This window comes from Dasypus novemcinctus, chromosome 3 (genome assembly GCF_030445035.2).
Source record: "Dasypus novemcinctus isolate mDasNov1 chromosome 3, mDasNov1.1.hap2, whole genome shotgun sequence".
In the NCBI taxonomy this organism is placed as follows: domain Eukaryota; kingdom Metazoa; phylum Chordata; class Mammalia; order Cingulata; family Dasypodidae; genus Dasypus; species Dasypus novemcinctus.
The window spans coordinates 168136468-168153811 of record NC_080675.1 but is presented as its reverse complement, the minus strand read 5'-3'; the positions used below and the strand labels follow the sequence as shown (position 1 = coordinate 168153811).

Genomic DNA, 17344 nt, shown 5'->3' with positions numbered 1-17344 from the left:
TGAAGAAAAAAATGACTAAAGTCCAAATCCTGTCACCGGAGTCTAGCCTACCACATTCTGCAGGTGAGTGGCAGCAGCAGGTAGAGTACTGCGAGGCTGTCCCCTTAGAGGCCCAGCTCATGCAGTTGCATGTGCGGTGACAGCTACATGAAGGCCACGGCCAGGATAACAAGGGTGAGTCTCTTTGCAGTCCCAACTCTCACCCAGGACTGCAGCGGAGTGCCATAGTTATTTGATGGCTGTGCAGCAGTTGCTGGGAGAACAGAGCAAACTCTGAAGGAGTCTGGACTTCCTGGGTTCAGTGGATAGACCTGCCCTCCAAGTGTCCAAGGACTACACCACTGTCAGTGACAGCCTCAGAGGCTCCAGTTGCATCACCCAGATTTTTGGACAGGCTTCCCTGATTCCCTAGTTGTTTGGCCATTAGCAGCAGGTATAGGAGACAGATTTAAGTGACCAGTTCCAGGTGGCCTAGAAATAGGCCTGTGGCAAAAGGAGTCAGCAGCAGCAGAGGCTCTTGACCTGCCCCTGCCCAGCTACTCCCAGCTACATCTCTTCCTGCAGCCACAGCTACCTGCATGCCATCCAGGCAGGCTGCTCATAGGAGGAGGATGGTATCTCCCTGCAGTCCCTCTCCAGCCACCCAGTGCCCACTTCCTCAGCAATAGCCCAGTGCTTCCAAGTTCACTGTGCCTGGTGGCATGCAACCAGACCCTTGATGTATCATATCAAAGCCATTCATCTTGATCACAATCCAAAGCAATACTGAATATGCCAAGGACACTGACCTGGACAGCCAGGACCACAGAAGCAAGGTGAGGAGCCAATCAGGCCTTAGCGACTCATCTGACAGCCTAAACAACAGTACCCTACCACCAAGCATGGCAGAGGGTGGAATTATCCTAGTCCCTGAAACCTCCATGCTCTTCCCATGCAGCTCTGAAGACTGGCCAAAGAACACTAACCAGCTACAAGTCTTCCTCAAAGCTATCCCTAAAAGGGAACTCTCACCAACAGGAATACAAGTTGACTCCATTCAGCCAGTGCCAAAAGAGGGACCATGGCCCACTACCAAATTCCAGTCCATCATGGTTCAGGTAGAATACCAATGGCAAAGCAGTGCCCCCCTCCCACAGCATGTGCTCCTGTCACTGACTTGGATACCCAGGATACCAACAACTCAAGCTCTACTTCAGGTCCAGATGGAGCAGCTGGAACACTGGTGCTGCCAAATGGACAGGGAGACCAAAGAAAACAATGTTTCTTAGAAAAAGTGGGCAGTGCCCAACTTCTGATGTTTCAGAAATCCCAGAAATTCTGGGGTCACTGTGAGCAAAACTTGAACCTCAAAGCCAATCCATATCCTACAGCCCAGGACCAAGCAGGGTTTGAACCTGCTTCAGCTGTCTATTAAGGTCATGAAGTTAAATAAACTACCACCTCAAGGTCAACAGCTGGCAGCTGGTGGAAAACTGCTAAGAAGAGGAAAAAAGAGAAGAAACCACCCCTTCTGGTTCCAAAGAATCCATTCAAATCCAAGCAGTGACCTGTGGCAAGACTTCAGACATCAATGACAAGCAGTGCCAGGAGACCTGTAAGGTACTCCTGGCAGCCATGTGAGCAGCTTCTGTGGTACAGAACTCAGCGACAGTCAGTTCAGACAACATCAAGATTTATGTCCCCAAGACCCAGACCTATCTCTGAGACAATGAAGAAAGAAGAAAATAATCTCCATGCCATGTTTAAAAAAAATAGCCAATAGAACAAAATTTTCTCACCCCGTAGTATGGTATTCTGTCTAGAGGTCCCGAGTCAACTTTCAAATTAATGCATACAGGAGCTCAAAATTTGGCTTTGTTGAGTCCTTCCCAACTTTAGGTTATGAAGACTTTATGCAGAAAAAAAAATCAACAAAAACCACAAAACTATAAACTTTATTTTTCCTTCTTGCTGGCTATGGTGGACTAAATAGATGGACTTTGGCAATTCCCTGGCCCAGTCCCCAGACTGGTCTTTTTACTAGTTCTATGTAACGAATGAGAATTTAAACTAGCTTGTTTACAAGAATACAACAGTCCAGGGGCAGCTGTGGACACCTGCCACCTCCTTCCTTCTTTTCCCACCACCCCCATTCTGACCTTGGAGTTTTCCTTCTTACGTTTTTCTCTTTTCTCTTCAGAGCTCAGAGGTCACCATCCGGGCCAGCTAATTTCTGGTTCTCAGCCCTTTTTGTAGTTGAGGGCCCAGAGGACAGGGAGTTGGACATGTACTCCCTTCCCACAGAGTGGTCACACTCACACATGCACATACACACTTGCATACACACACACACGCATCCGTTTACATAGGCAGTTTCCATCTCATGGTGCAAGCTGCCCTCCTGCTGCTATTCTCCAGCCCTAGGTCACCTCCCTGCACAGACAAGAAGGATTTAAGAAGCCTTTTGGGGAAAAACAAGATAAAAGACACATTATCACACTTCAGACCCCTGCACATTTCTTCTCTTGAGCCCCTTCTTCCTTCAGTAAAAGAAAATATATGACTCAGTGGAGGGTACACTCAAGAAAGAGACCCTGTTTTCCAAGGGGCTATTGGTCCTCAGACAAGGCAAGTCAACTGTGCCTGTACAGATGTGTGCATGTGCACACAGCCCCTTAGAGTGTGTATCTAATAAATGCCCATCTGCTTACCCTTGCCCACCAGCACCACCTTGTCTTTCAGGGCACCTGGAAGTAGGTGAGTATGTGGACAGCATATATTTTTACATGTACTATATCTAGATGTGTGTACAAGTGTGTGTAAAAATGTATACCTTGTGTGTGTAAAAAGCTCTTTGTCTCCCACCCTTCACCCCCTACTCCCCCCCTCCCACAGGCCCACTTTCCCAGCCTCTGAAGTTACTGTTCTTTTTTTTTTTTTTAACTCCAAACCTCTTCCTTTTTCCCCAGGCCCAGGTGTGTTATAAGCCCTGAGCTACAGTGACCCAGGCCTGCAGGCTGGGGTGGCAGCACCCTGCAGCAAAGGCAGCAGTCTGGGCAGGGGCCAAGCTAGGTGGGGTCTCAGGACAAGACAGGCTACTCTCTACTATGTAGATGACTCTGCGGCATTGAGACATTCCAGTGTGGCTGCTGCCTGTGATGTTAGGTGGGTGATTTGAGCTCTATATGCCCCTCCCTTCTCACAGGCACATTGCAAGAATAAATGAGGCAACACATTAAATAAAAAATAAGAAAGATAGAAAGATCTCCAGTGAGTAGGGGGAGAAGTCAGGAGGGAGAGAGTCTATGAGTGACCAAGGGTTGTGACAATAATATAAATACTGCATGACTAAATCAAAGATCTGTCCTCGGGGCAGGAGGTCCCAAGGAGCCCTCCACCCCACGCTGAATTTGTACTGAGTGTGAAATTCTGTAGATCTCTTAATAGAATAACAAGAAAGCCCAGTGACAGAGATCACCAGTTTGCCAAATTCAAACTATGTCATAGTTTAAGAGATATTTTATTACTTTGGGATGCTTAAAGACTTAGAGCTGCACTATCCTAGCCTGTCTGTGCAGAGGGCCACTAAACACTCCCTTCAATGAATAGATAAGAGGGATTTGTAATTAGAACCTCAATGAGTGGCAAGTAAATGTTTCCTTTAGGACAGCTTAACATTGCATTAGTGGTCAAGTTGCTCTGCAAAAGTAATTTAAACAATCCCCCTGAAGCCCCAGGTCAATATTTCTGTACTTTTCAAAACACCAGTAATTTTGTCAGCAACCTGTTCTTTCAGAAATCCTAGCATGCTCACACTAATAGAAATCCCAAATTATTGAAGTATAATTTAACATTTTCACAGTTCTCATTCTCCTTGAATTGAAAAAATTCCTTTCAATGGTTGAAAATAGTTTAGGTATTTAATATAGAATGGAGATTTCCTCCAAATCACAACTTCCATCACCAAAGGCCAGCAGAAGAGTCTTTATCAACCAAAGACATCCATGGTTTGATCTATTGCATCAACAGTGCAGAAAAGGGCCAGGCACCATGCTTGTTCTTGCTCTGTACATTATTTCATTTTACCTATTTATAGCAGCTTATTGGGGGTAAGCATGATTATCCCCATTTTAAAATGAACTGATACTTGCCTAACATTCACCAGTCTCTTTCTGCTATGTCATAGTTCTTCCCTATAGGCACCTGCTGCTCCAGCCAAACCACCCAAAAACACAGACCGAGACTCTCCTTATAATGTTTATCCCAACACCCCCAATGCCCTGCCCAGTTACATTCCTCTGAAGGTAACAGAAGTGTACACCTTCTTGAAGCATTCTTTGACCACTACCAGCTGACAATGAACTCCCCTCTTCCAATGAACAACAAGAGTAAACAGTAGCAACATTTATTGGGCACCTAAAGCACACAAGTGCCATTCCCAATTTTCTGAATTGCATATGGTCCTTTTGTCACCACATATGAACCATAAACTCTTGATGGTAAGGTTGCCTCTTTTAGAGGTTAGATGTGCCCAGAATTACACATAATGAAAAGTGCTTAACAAATGCTTGGGGGAGACCAGGAGAGGGAAGGGAAGAAAAGAGAAAAGAAAATAAAGGAAAAACATTAATTACTTCTGAACGGTAGCTTGGAGAAACTTAAAAACTATATGTTTACTTTCTAACACTTAGCAGTGAGAACACTGTTGCACATGTTGGTAGCTAAACAGTACCCAGTACCAATTGGTTAGTCCAGATTCCACATTATGACTATTTATTCAGTTGTGCTCCAACTTTGGGGAACAGTGAGAGGGCAAGTTGCTAATAGAAGTCAATTGAAAGAGAAATGAGAGGAAGGTTTGTTTGTAATCCTTACACACCTGAGTCTCGTTGCTAATAATTTCACCAGGAAGAATGAATTTCTAGAGACTGGGACCGGCCCTGGAATTGTCATACCAGATGCATCTAGAATAACTGTCTCAGCAGGTCTCCTAAGCCCTTCCTCGCACCTTCCCTTCCTGCACCTTTCTTTTTGATTGAACTCATCACCTTTTCTGGCAGGCTGTGAGTGTGAGTTCTTGAGTATTGCAAGCCTCCCTCCAAACACTTTTCTGCAGGGCTGCTCTGAAAAGTGAGAGTTGTTAAGAAGATTTTACAACAGCAAAACCACTTGAAGAGAGATTCCAGAGTAGCAATCTCTCAATGCCTGGGACTATATGAAACCCCATCTGATGTTGCCCATTACCAACATCTTTAGTCAAGGGAAGACTGTATAATCTTTGTTTATACATGGCTGGCTGACATGGCAGGGCAGGTCATCAGGAAAGCCTTAACCATGAAGGGCACTGGGAGGTCAGGAACCAGGCCCCTCCCCAAAGGACAGCTTCAGAGACACCTACAGGAGAAGGCCTGAAAAGAAAGGGGACGCAACTTAAGTTGTCCTACCAGTCATCTGCTGTCTTTCACAAATATATAAGGATTCTATGCATGAAAATTAAAAACAAAGCAAAACAAAACAAACAAACAAAAACAAACTATTAAGAGGTACTCTACAAAGCCTTGTTCAGGTGCTGGGACTAATGGTCATTTTAAGCTGTTTATTTCCAAAGAAGATATACTGAAGGCAAGGCCATGAGCCAAGTGCAAGGCCCAGCCTGGCATCCCACAGCAGGATCCAAAACATAGATAGTTTTGTTTTGCAATATATGCAGTTCTTTTTCTAAATGAAATTACACATGCATATTTTTAAAATGGATGATTTTACATTCAAAAGAATTATATTTTGAAAAATGGGAAGATCTGAAAACACATTCCTAATTGCCAACAATCTGGTAGACCTTTTGGGGTGGGGATGGGAGAGTGGAGCCTATAAGCGATGCAAATCTATCTATTATAGAGGACCACAGACCCCTCCACTGCCTTTCTACACTTACCCCTACTGTTTCACTCATTTATGTCATCTGCCTGGCCCTTAGAGACATCTGAGTTTGCAGCTCAGATTAAAATCTCAGTGTTTTTGATTATCAGCCAAATCGTGCAGTCTCTCTGCCAAAGACAAAGGTTTTCTTTGAAGACACTAACATTCTAACAGTGGATTCCTCTTACTTCTGATTTGGGGCAAGCCTTTTATCAAATGACTCACATTCATCTGTTCTGATCTGTTTTCATTTACAACATGAACTAATTGCAACTCCCTCATTAAATTAAAGAGTTGGGAAACACAGCAAAGAAAAAATAAATTGAGCTCCAGGATTGTTGTTCTATCTCTGAGAGTATGAGACACTGGCTAGTGAAGGTCCAAGGTGATGATACTTACTCATTTGCAGCTACTGAGCACCAAAGAGGAAAGTCATCATAATTAAAGACATGTTTGAAATTAGTTCCTCCTTCTTCTGACTGTATCTGTGGGCCTGTATCTCTTCCCTCTGATTGCAGAGACAGCCTGTGGTTACTAGAGGAGTAGCATGTAGCATAGGTAGGGTGAATCAACCCATTAGGAACAATAAGGGTAAAACCTTGGCATATTTATTAGCTTTGATTTGTGTGGCTTTCAGGGCTCAAGCAAAGGGTTTATTTTAAAAAAAAGAGCCAAGCAGTTATAGATTGTGCACTTTGCTTTGCTATGGCTTATATCCGACATCAATAAAGGTTTTACTGGATTATTGGTAGCGTGTTTATTTGCCTGAACACAAAATGCCCTGGTGGGCCTTGAGAATAATGTGGAAAGAATGGGCTTTGTGGCATTACGGGATTTGAGAAGAAGTCTGCACCCAGAACTCTGGGTGGCAGGGAAGGGGAAAATGAACTGCACTAAATAGCAGTTTATGGGTTATAATTTAAGTGCAGTTTACTGCAGAGAAGTGGAGGGAGCCTGCCAACCCAGAGCAGACTACCCTTGTTTGGGAAACAGGATTTCCCTAGGGTATATGTGCTGACTTAACTCCTTTAGGTTAGCAATTGAGGGATGGTTATGGGAGGAAAATGTAAAAGTCTGCTTGGCATACCCAATTGATTGATGGGTGAAACCAGCTTTTTCACCCAAATAAAATGAATGTACATTCTCATAAACTGTTAAGTTTGGCTCTACACCAGGGTTCCTCCACCTCAGCCCTATTGATATTTGGGGCTGGATAAGTCTTTGTTATGGTGGGGGAGGGGGGTGGCAGAGGCATCCTGTGCACTGCAGGATGTGTAGCAGCATCCCTGGCCTCCACCCACTAGATGCCGGAAGCACCCCCACCTCAATTTTGACAACAAAAAAAATCTTCAGACATTGCCAAAATTCCACTCTACCTAGACCCACTGTTCTACAAAAACTAAAGTGTGTGTGTGTGTGTGTGTGTGTGTGTGAGTTGAGAAGATATAATGCAGTTATTGATAAAATTCAAGAAGAAAACAAACTCCAAACACAATGATTTAATTAACTTAATTCCATCAGAATGGGGTCCTAGAAATTAAAGTTGGGAGATTTTTTAAGAAAGGAAAACAAATGGATATTAGTAGAATACTAGTTTGGAGCAGGTCTGACCCCAGTAAATATTCCAACCCATACACATAGCTTTGAAATACAAGGCACGTAAATTTCATCTCTGTGGGTTAATGTTGATCCCTCAGACAGCATCTTTCTAGAAGCTTTAAGCCAGGTAGGAAGGAAACCTCCAGTAGCTAGAAAAGCAGCCTTTTGTATTCTGGCTTCCAATATTAAAGCCTGCCTCTCATCTATGTATCATCAACATAAAAAATTAAGAGACACAGTCTCCTGTGTTTCTATTTAAGAAACCACAGAAATGGGCATAGATTATTCTCCTTCTTTCACTAAGTGGGAGTCTTGTCAGAGTAAGTCTCTCCATGTTGCTTGAGTTGAAAAAGAGACATGCGGGGAACAGGGTTGCTTCTAAATATTTTCAGCCAACCTTTTGATCCTGAAATAATGTTTAAATTGGGAGCACACTTGGATTTAAGCCACAGGTATCAGAGTTCCCATTTTGGCAGAGGTTTCTCTTTATCATATTGGAAGAAGAATGGGCAAAGAGAGTGAAGGCCATCCATTGATTAGACGATCTCAGACTATGAAACTGTTCTGAGTACCTAGGATACAGTCTGGGTGACCTCTGAAGCATTCTTACCATAAGACGTTTTCTGTCAGTGCAGTGAGGGCAACTACTTGTGTGACTACAGCTCAAGCAAAGGTAACTCAGGATAACTGGAACTGATACCCAGCAGCAGGCCAAAGAAGACAACGTCTTCATGGAGTCAACTGAACTCAGTATTTAAGAGTTGACATATACAGTTGTCAATGTAGTGAGATATCAAACCTCTCATTGAGGTCAGTAGATGGAATTTATAAACTATCTATTGTGGGGCTAAAAGGCTTCGGATAGTAGGGGAAAAAAGAGAAGAAACCGGCATGGGAAAATAAGAATGCCATCATTTACTGATGACTATCATTGTGCCAAGTGCCTGGCTGGGTGTTTCAATCCTGACAATAGCTTTGTGAAGGAGGATCATTTAGCAATTTGTCCAAATCAGTTGTCCTAGAATCATCAGTGCTAGAATTATATAGATCTGTATGATTCCGAATTCACACATCAAGGGAGCCAAAACTTTTTCTTCTGTGCTTCTATGGCAAGAGAAGTTAAGACCAGAATCCAGTAAATGTTGAACTATCTCTTTTGAGATGAATGGCTCTCCTTTCAAACTGAGTCTTCAAGGTAGTAGAAAATAATACTGGTTAGAATGTCTATGTAGAGATCCACGAAGTCTTCTATGCAGTTTCTCAAAATGTGACCCAGGCAGCACCTAATTAGAACCATGGGATGGTTGAAAAGGCAATATCTTGGGCCTCCCCCTAGAGTCACTGAATCAGAAACTGCAAAGCTGTGGTTTGATGAGATGAAATTTTATCAGGTTGATTTTATGCTCACTGAAGTTTGAGAACTACTTAACTGAATTGTATATTGGATGCCTATAGGAAATACAAGAAAGGGAATCTTGAAGACACTTGGGTAACACTAGAATTTTCTTCTAAGAAGCAAGTCAATTAGAAGATTTGAACCAAGAAGTGCTAGGGGATTCACTAACTGTAGGGTTTTTCAAGAATCACTGCTCCTCCAATGAACTGTGAAGTCAATGAAATCCCCAAATCAGACTTATTTGGGCATTTGTCCTTGGCAGAGACCAGCATGACTAAGACTAACTATAGGCAGTTGAAAATTATACAACACCTATATTCAGAATCCAGAGATTTGAGAGAGATGAGGGAGTTTGAGAAAGAGGAATCTAAATCATGTGCTGATTCTGTATGCCTAACAATCTGTGTTTCAATGTTAGTTATCCAAGGATCACTATCTGTACTTTACGGATATCTTTCCTTCTAGTTTTAAAATCCAAGTATTTTTTCTTTTGCCCTTATTAAAATAAAAATTTCTGTTTTGCTTTTATTTTCAAATAGTCTTACGTGCACTAAAGAGAAACAAGAAATAGTGTTTCCTTGTAAAAATGGGTATGTTGAGGCTTTGTACTAGGAAATGGATGCTAGTAACTTGTGAGTTCCTGATAAAACCATTATAACACTGGCTTGTAAAAGAAGTCACTTCACTCTCATAGTCTTTTAACTCAGAGGTAGTATTCCTTGTCATCAGGGACCCAGGTTCCTTCTATTGCATGGCTTTGCATTCCTTCCCTTATCAAGGTTATAGTCCCAGATGACTGCTGTGCCACTTCCATCTTCCACCTGATTGGCCAGAGATGGTCGCATGGCCACACAACTACAAGGAAGCTGGCAAACCTTATCTTTACTTCAGGTGGTCACATACTTAGATAAAAATGGGGGTGTGGGTGGGAGGGATTGTTGAAGAAAAGAGAAGAGAATATACGAGGAAAGCTAGCAGTCTCTATCACAAAACAAAATGTCCCAAAACAGGGAAATAGGTGCATAACCTCCAGCCTATTGGACAGCTAGAGTATGTTAAAGTGCCTGTGAAAGAATGTTAAAACCAAAGGGCATGATCCAGAATAATTACAATTATGTAAACAAAACAAAACACATCCTTATCCTGTGCATTTAACAAGACAGAATGAAATGCAGCAAAAAAGTATTAATTGTAGATAAACTGATTTTTCCTTACTCAGACTAAATTCTGTGGTCAGTCATTATTATCACTCATTTGCATATTCTTAGCTTCCTTGTTTCCTTATCCTATACCACATCAGCTTCTGAGTAACATAATCTAGGTAGAGAAATACATATCACACTGATGACTGGTCTCACTTTAAATTCATGACCACAGATTTAAAGTAGAGTCCTTAATGCCCATCTCTTGCCCAAGTTCTTCTCGCAGTTTCATATTGTACCATTTCTCACCCTTCCCTTTCTCCTGAGACCCCCAACAATTCTTCCCCCTATCCTCACTCTCAGTTGATTACCTTGCTTCCAATTTCACTGAAAAAATTAAAGTAATCAAAGATCTTCCAAAACCTCTGCAATCCCTTCTACCCATCTTTGGGAATCTGTTTCTATGTATTCTGCCTTCCCTCATGTTATTATGAATAAACCAGCATGAGCATCACTAAGGCCAATCCAATCTCTTCCTGAATGCATTAGGTTCTATCCTTTTGTATTCACTAAAGGAGATTATCCAGCAACTGTAGCCTCTTTTCCATGTCATCAGTTTTTCATCTCTACTAAATCATTTCTATCAGTGTACAAGTGTACTATTTCTCCATCTTTTAAAAAAAAATGCTCTTTTGTTGCCACTCTTCCCCCAAACTATGGCCCCATTTCCCTGTAACTTCAATTCCTCTCTTATTCTCTCATACCCATCAGTCTACTAAAACTTTCCATGCCAAGGTCATCAATGACCTTCACTGTATGAAATACAATGACTGATTCTTACCCCTCATTGAATTTATCTTTCTTGACAAAAAGAATCACTCTCCCATCATGGAAACACTCTTCACTTGGTTTCCAGAACATCACATTATCCTGCTTTTCCTCCACCTTCACTTCTCAATCTCCCCTCTTGGTTCCTCCTCTTAACACCAGCCTTTCCTAGGACTGCTTCTCAGCTTTATTTATGCTTGCTGCCTACATGATTTTATCCATCCTCATAACTTTCAATACCAGCTCTATGAATTTGCCTTCAAATGTGTATCTCTAGCCCAGACCTCTCCTTTTAACTCCCACCTCATGAGCTAACTGCCTACTTGACATCCTTACTGAGATACCTAATAGAAATCTCTAAGTGAGCATTTACAAAACTGAATTGTCCCCATCTACATCATACACATAAACCACAGAATTTTCCTCACTCAGTGGCTCAAGACAAAAAGAAAAGAAAAGAAAAAAAAAGAGCCCTCCATGAGGCTTTTTCTTTCTCTCACTCATGATACCCAATCCACACTGTTGGCACCTTAAAATTATATCTACCATATGAATTCCTCACCACTCTATGTATGTCCTAGCACCCAGGACAAGACAGCATTAGCTTGGATTACTGCAATGGTCACTTACCTAATCTTTCTACTTCCATTCTTACCCTTCCTCTCCTATTACCCCCCAATCCCCTAATTTATTCTCAACAGAACAGTAAAAGTGAACTCTGCAAAATCTAAGCCATGTCATGTCACTTAATTCTTATTTGTCTCAGGGAAAGATCATTTTACCTTCACCTAAAAGGTCCAACATGATCTGGTCTCTGGCCAACTCTCTGTTTCTTATGATTCTAGCCATTGTTTGAGTATGTTCCAGTGACGCTGATCTCCTTGTTGTTCTTCAGAAATGCAGACAAGTTCACATCTTTGCACTGGCTGTTCCTCTGGCTGGAATGCTCTTTCATCAGAAATGGCTCACTTTCTCACATCTACAAATCTTCACCCAAATGTTACCTTCTCCATGACAATCCCATCCTACTCCAAGCAATTCCAAATCTCTTTACCCTATAATTTTTAATATCACTTGCCTATATTCTATGATTCATGTATTTTATTAACTGTACATTGTATATGGCAAATGCACATATTTTAATGTAAGCTGCATGAGAACAAGGATTTCATCATTGATGTAACCCTGGCCCTTAAAAGAAAGGCTACCATATAGTAGGTGTGTAGCATATATCTGGAGAATTAACAATTATGGGACACAGTGATATTTTTTGTAATTTTTATATATTAAACATTACAAATGGTCTTAAATGCCTCATTTTCTTACATACATACTAAAATACGGCATATTAAAATTAAGATTTGTAAAAGACTTAGTTCTACTTCTAGCTCAACTAAATACTGTTTTTTTTTTAAAGTTTTATATTATTTATTTATTTCTCCCCCATTGTTTGTGCTCACTGTCTGCTCATCTTTTTTGTCTTAGGAGGCACCAGGAACTGACCCTGGGACCTCCCATGTGGGAGGGAGATGTCCAATCACTTGAGCCAACTCCACTACCTGCTTGTTATGTCTCTCATTATGTCATCTTATTGCATCAGCTTGTTGCATCAGCTTGCCATGCCAACCCATCCTATTAGCTCACTGCCATGCTCATCTTCTTTAGGAGGCACCAGGAACTGAACCTGGGACTTCCTGTATGGTAGACAGACACCCAACTTCTTCAGCCAAATCCACTTCCTAATACTAGGCTTTTTTTTTCATTTAAAAAAAAAATTATTGAAGTATATCACTTATACATAACCATGCATAAACAATAAATGTATAGTAATAGTTGTGAACTTACAAAACAAACATATATAACATCATACAGGACTCTTGTACCTCACCCTACCACCAATACCTTGCATTGTTGTTAAACATTTTTAACTAATGATTAAAGAGCATTGAGAAAATATTATTACTAATCAAAGTTTTTTCCCCAACCCACCCTATTATTATTATCTTCATATCATTTATATAAGAACATGTATAAACAAAAAGTGTATATAAAAGTTGTGAACTTACAAAGCAAACGTGCATAAATCATACAGGGGTCCCATACATCAACCCAACACCAACACCTTGCATTATTGTAAGATGTTTGTTACAAATTATGAAAGAATATTGTCAAAATCTTACTACTAATTATAGTTCTTATCTTAAACTTGGTATATTTTTCCCTCAACCCATAGTATTATTATTTTTTAAATATATGTTCAGGACAGAAGTTGTAAACTTATAAAACTATCATGCACATGTGCAGAATTCCCAAACAACACCCTTCTATCAACACACCACTGTGGTGGAACATTTGTTACAGATAAGATAATATCATCTGATTGTTACCACATCCATACTGTACATTTGGCACACATTTTCCATACTGCCCCATTATCAACACAGTACATCTTTGGCATAAATGCAAGAGTATTGTATTATTACTGCTAACCACTGTTCATATTTGCCCATGCTTCTCCACATTACCACCATCCTTAATTAGTGATGTACATTTGCTCTAGCTAACAAAGGACACTCTTGCATCTGTAACATCAACCACAATTCTTATCCACCTCTTGGTTTACTGTGCTATTCTCTTCCTAAATTATTCTCTAGCTTTCTGTCAATTGGCATTTACATACCTAGACTACCATTTTCAGCCACATCCCTATTTATAAACTACCTGTTACTCACTATGTGTTACCATCCACTCTATACATTTCCACATTTTATAGTAAAGCTAATTAAAATTTCTACTTATGTTAAACATCAGTAGTCCATCGCAGTGGTTCTCTTATCTCTTTTAAGAATCCATGACCTACCACTAGGTCTTAAAGACATTTGCCTACAATTTCTTCTACAAGTTTTACAGGTCTTGCTTTTATTTTTAGGTTTTTGATTCATTTTGAGTTAATTTTTTGGTAAGGTGTGAGATAGAGGGCCTCTTTCCTTCTTTTGGCTATGGATATCCATTTCTTTGAGCATCATTTGTTGAATAGACAGCCCAAGCTATGAGGGTTTGGCAGGCTAGTCAAAAACCACTTGACCACATATATGAGGGTCTGTTTCTGAACCATCAGTTTGATTTCATTGGTCTATGTGTCTGTCTTTATGCCAGTACCATGACGCTTTAACCAATACAGCTAGGTAATATGATTTAAAGTCTGGAGATGAGAGCTTGCTTTTCCTTTTTTAAATCTTTATGGTTATTCAGGACCCCTTAACCCTCCAAATAAATTTGATAATCATGTTTTCAATTTAAAAAAATGCTGGAGGAGTTTTTATTAGGATTGCATTGAATCTGTATACCAACTTGAGTAGATTTGACGTCTTAATGATATTTAGTCTTCCAATTCATGACCACGGAATGTTCTTCTGTTATTTAGGACTTATTTGATTTCTTGTAACACTGAGTTGCAGTTTTCTGAATACAAATGATCTACATTGTTGGTAAAGTTTATTCCTGACTATTTGAGTTTTATATGTCATATTTTATTTTCACCACTTTTTTGACACTTTTAATTTTTTCCATTGATAGAATCTTCAATTCTAGACTCTCTTCCAGGCCTCTCTCTCCCATCATTTCTTTTCAGGCTCTAGCACACCCTTTAGTATTTCCTGAACATCTGGTCCCTTGCTTAGAAATTCTCTCTTTTTCTGTTTATCTGTGAATATTCTAAACTTGCCCTCAGTTTTTGCTAGACAATATTGCCAGATATAAGATTCTTGGCTAGAAGTTTTTATCTTGTCATATCTTAAATATATCATACCACTCCCTTATTGTCTCTTTGGTTTCTGGTGAGAAATCAGCACTTAATCTTATTGGGTATCCCTTATATGTTATGTGTTGCTTTTCTCTTGCTGTTTTCAGAATTCTCCATCTTTGGCATTTGACATTGTGATTAGTATGTGTCATGGAGTTGGTTTGTTCAGATTTTTTCAGATGGGAGTATGTTGTGCTTCTTGTATGTGGATATCTATGTCCTTCAACAGGGTTGGGAGATTTTCTACCATTATTTTTCAAATATTCCTTCTGTCCCTTTTCCCTTCTCTTCCCCCTCTGGGATACCCATGACATATATGTTTGCACATCTTTTGCTATCATTTAGTTCCCTGATAACTTGTTCAATTTTTTCCATTCTTTTCTTCATCTCTTCTTTTGTATGTTCACTTTCATAGGCCATTTCTTCAAGTTCACCAATCCTTTCCTTCCGCTATTATATAACTCTAATTTTTAAAATTTCATTTACTGCACCTTTCATTCCCATAAGATCTGCTATTTTTTTATTTATGTTTTCAAATTCTTCTTTGTGCTCATCCAATGTCTTCTTAATATACTTAAACTCTTTGGCCAACTCATAGAATTTATTATGGAGATTTGTTTGAATATCTATCATTAGTTGTCTCAACTCCTTTATGTCAATTGGACATTTATCTTTTTCCTTCAACTGGGCCATATCTTCCTGTTTCTTGGTGTGGATTGTAATTTTTGGTTGATGTCCTGGTGTCTTGCTTACTAGAGTATTTATTCTGGGTGCAGTTTTTCTCTTTAGTTTAGGACTTCCTGCCCTTTCTCCCTTGCTGGCTGTACAGTAGGAGCCAAGGATGTATTGGTGCTATAGAGGTTCAAGCTGCCCTTGTTGCCCCAGGGACCAATGAAGCTTCTCCAAACTTTCTCCTGTGCCAGGGGTAGGGACAGAGTCACAGCTGTGTGGAATAATCAGAGTCATATAGGCCTAGATTATAGTTGCCCAGAGAGACTGATGTAGCTTCATGCCCCTTTCTTCCCTGCCTGGGGTGGGGATGGAGCTGCAGGTGTGACCAGTAGTCTATGTGGTAGGGTCCAAGATGAACACAGTTGTCCCAGTAGTCTTCCAATTATTCAGTTTTTGCCTGCCCAAGGTACCTGCAGTTAACTGGATAGGCTGGTACAGGCCCTGCCATTCCTCTCCCTGCCAGCAGGAGGACTGAAGCTGAGCCTAGGGCTGCAGGTCCATCTGGGTGAAAGAAACTGTCTCTAGAGTCCCTGTGATTTTTGGTCAGCGGGACTTCCCCTCATGCTGGAGGCAGAGTCAAAATGGTGGCCAAAGGCCTCTTTCTGACTTGGACAGACAAACTCTACTTATTCCCAGGACCACACTTCCACCAGCTGAATTCACCAATCAGTAGCTGAAGTCAGCAGCCAACCTTCTTTTCTTCCCCTATTTTTGGGTGTTGGAGCCCAAAATTCCAGCCAAAAAACACCTCCTGGTGCAGCCCAGACTACCAAATTAGGATGATCACCAGCCTCCACAGCTTGGCCAGTAATTTCCTGGAGAGGATGGTGCAGGTCCCTCCAGCTTCCTCCCTGCCAGATATGGGGTTGGGGCCTAGGCTAGACCTGCAATCTAATCTAGATGAAAGAAATCAGTCCCCACCAACAGTGGGATTCTCAGTCCGCCCTGCTTCCCCTTGTGCCAGGCTCACAGTTAAGATGGCGGCTCCTGGCCTCTTTCTGACTTGGACAGACTTAAACTTTAGCTGTTTTTAGGATTACATTTTACCCCACTGAATTTACTAATCAGTAGCTGAAGTCGGTGTCCAACCATCTCTTCTTCCCCTATTTTTGGGAAGTGGAGCTTTCAATTCTAGCCACAGTATAGCTCCTGATGTGGCTCGTGCTTCCAGTGGAGGATGGGCACCAGCCTCCAGGGCATGGAGCACTCTACTTACAATTCTTTTCTGCAGATGGGCAGTCTCCTCCTTCTATTCTTTCTAGGATGGTGTAGGATGCTCTCTGGTCTCCTGGAGCCCTAAACAGGTGCTTCAGCTAGCTCCAGAGAGCTCTGTGTATCTACTAACTGCCCTGAAGCATGTGCTGTCTCTAGGAGCTCTTTACTCTGCCACCATCTTGCTGGTTCTCCCCCAATATTAGAATTTTAATATTAGATAAATCAATAAACTTGCTGTGCTTTACTTTGTATCTTTAAAGAGTGCATAAAGATGCTAGTCTTTTTTTTCTGAACTGAAGCACATCACGTAAGAGGAGAACGTAACAAGTCATCTCTGCAATCAAAGATATAAATCATACCAGCATAAGGAATTATGATGCTTTTGTTTTAATGGAATGACAAAAATCAATTACCCGTGGATAATTAAAGGATGACTTAAACTATATCTTTTAGAATACATTTTATATTTTAATTTAATAATGAACAAATAAAAGCTGATTAGCCACCACCTATCAAACACAGGTAAGGTAGAATCTTCACATCATTTCACCATTTCTCATTTAGTGAGGAAAAGTGATATGCTCAAGGTCTTAGTGCTAATTAAGGGCAAAAATGCAACTATGATCCCCTACTCTCAATCCAGTGCCCCTTCCAAAACATTACATGGGATTCTATGGGTAAAGTCTATTATACTATGGTGGAAGGCCCTTCATAAACAAAAAAGAAAAGAAGGAA

The 17344-nt window shown here is 40.8% G+C and overlaps 1 protein-coding gene and 1 pseudogene across 1 annotated transcript in view; one reads left to right on the top strand and one right to left on the bottom strand.

Moving 5' to 3' along the window:
- AGBL1 (AGBL carboxypeptidase 1) overlaps positions 1-17344 on the bottom strand; it is a 957838-nt gene that overhangs the window by 289513 nt on the left and 650981 nt on the right. The gene's annotated exons all lie outside the window — the stretch shown is intronic.
- On the top strand, positions 12-1704 carry LOC139438225 (disks large-associated protein 4 pseudogene; annotated as a pseudogene).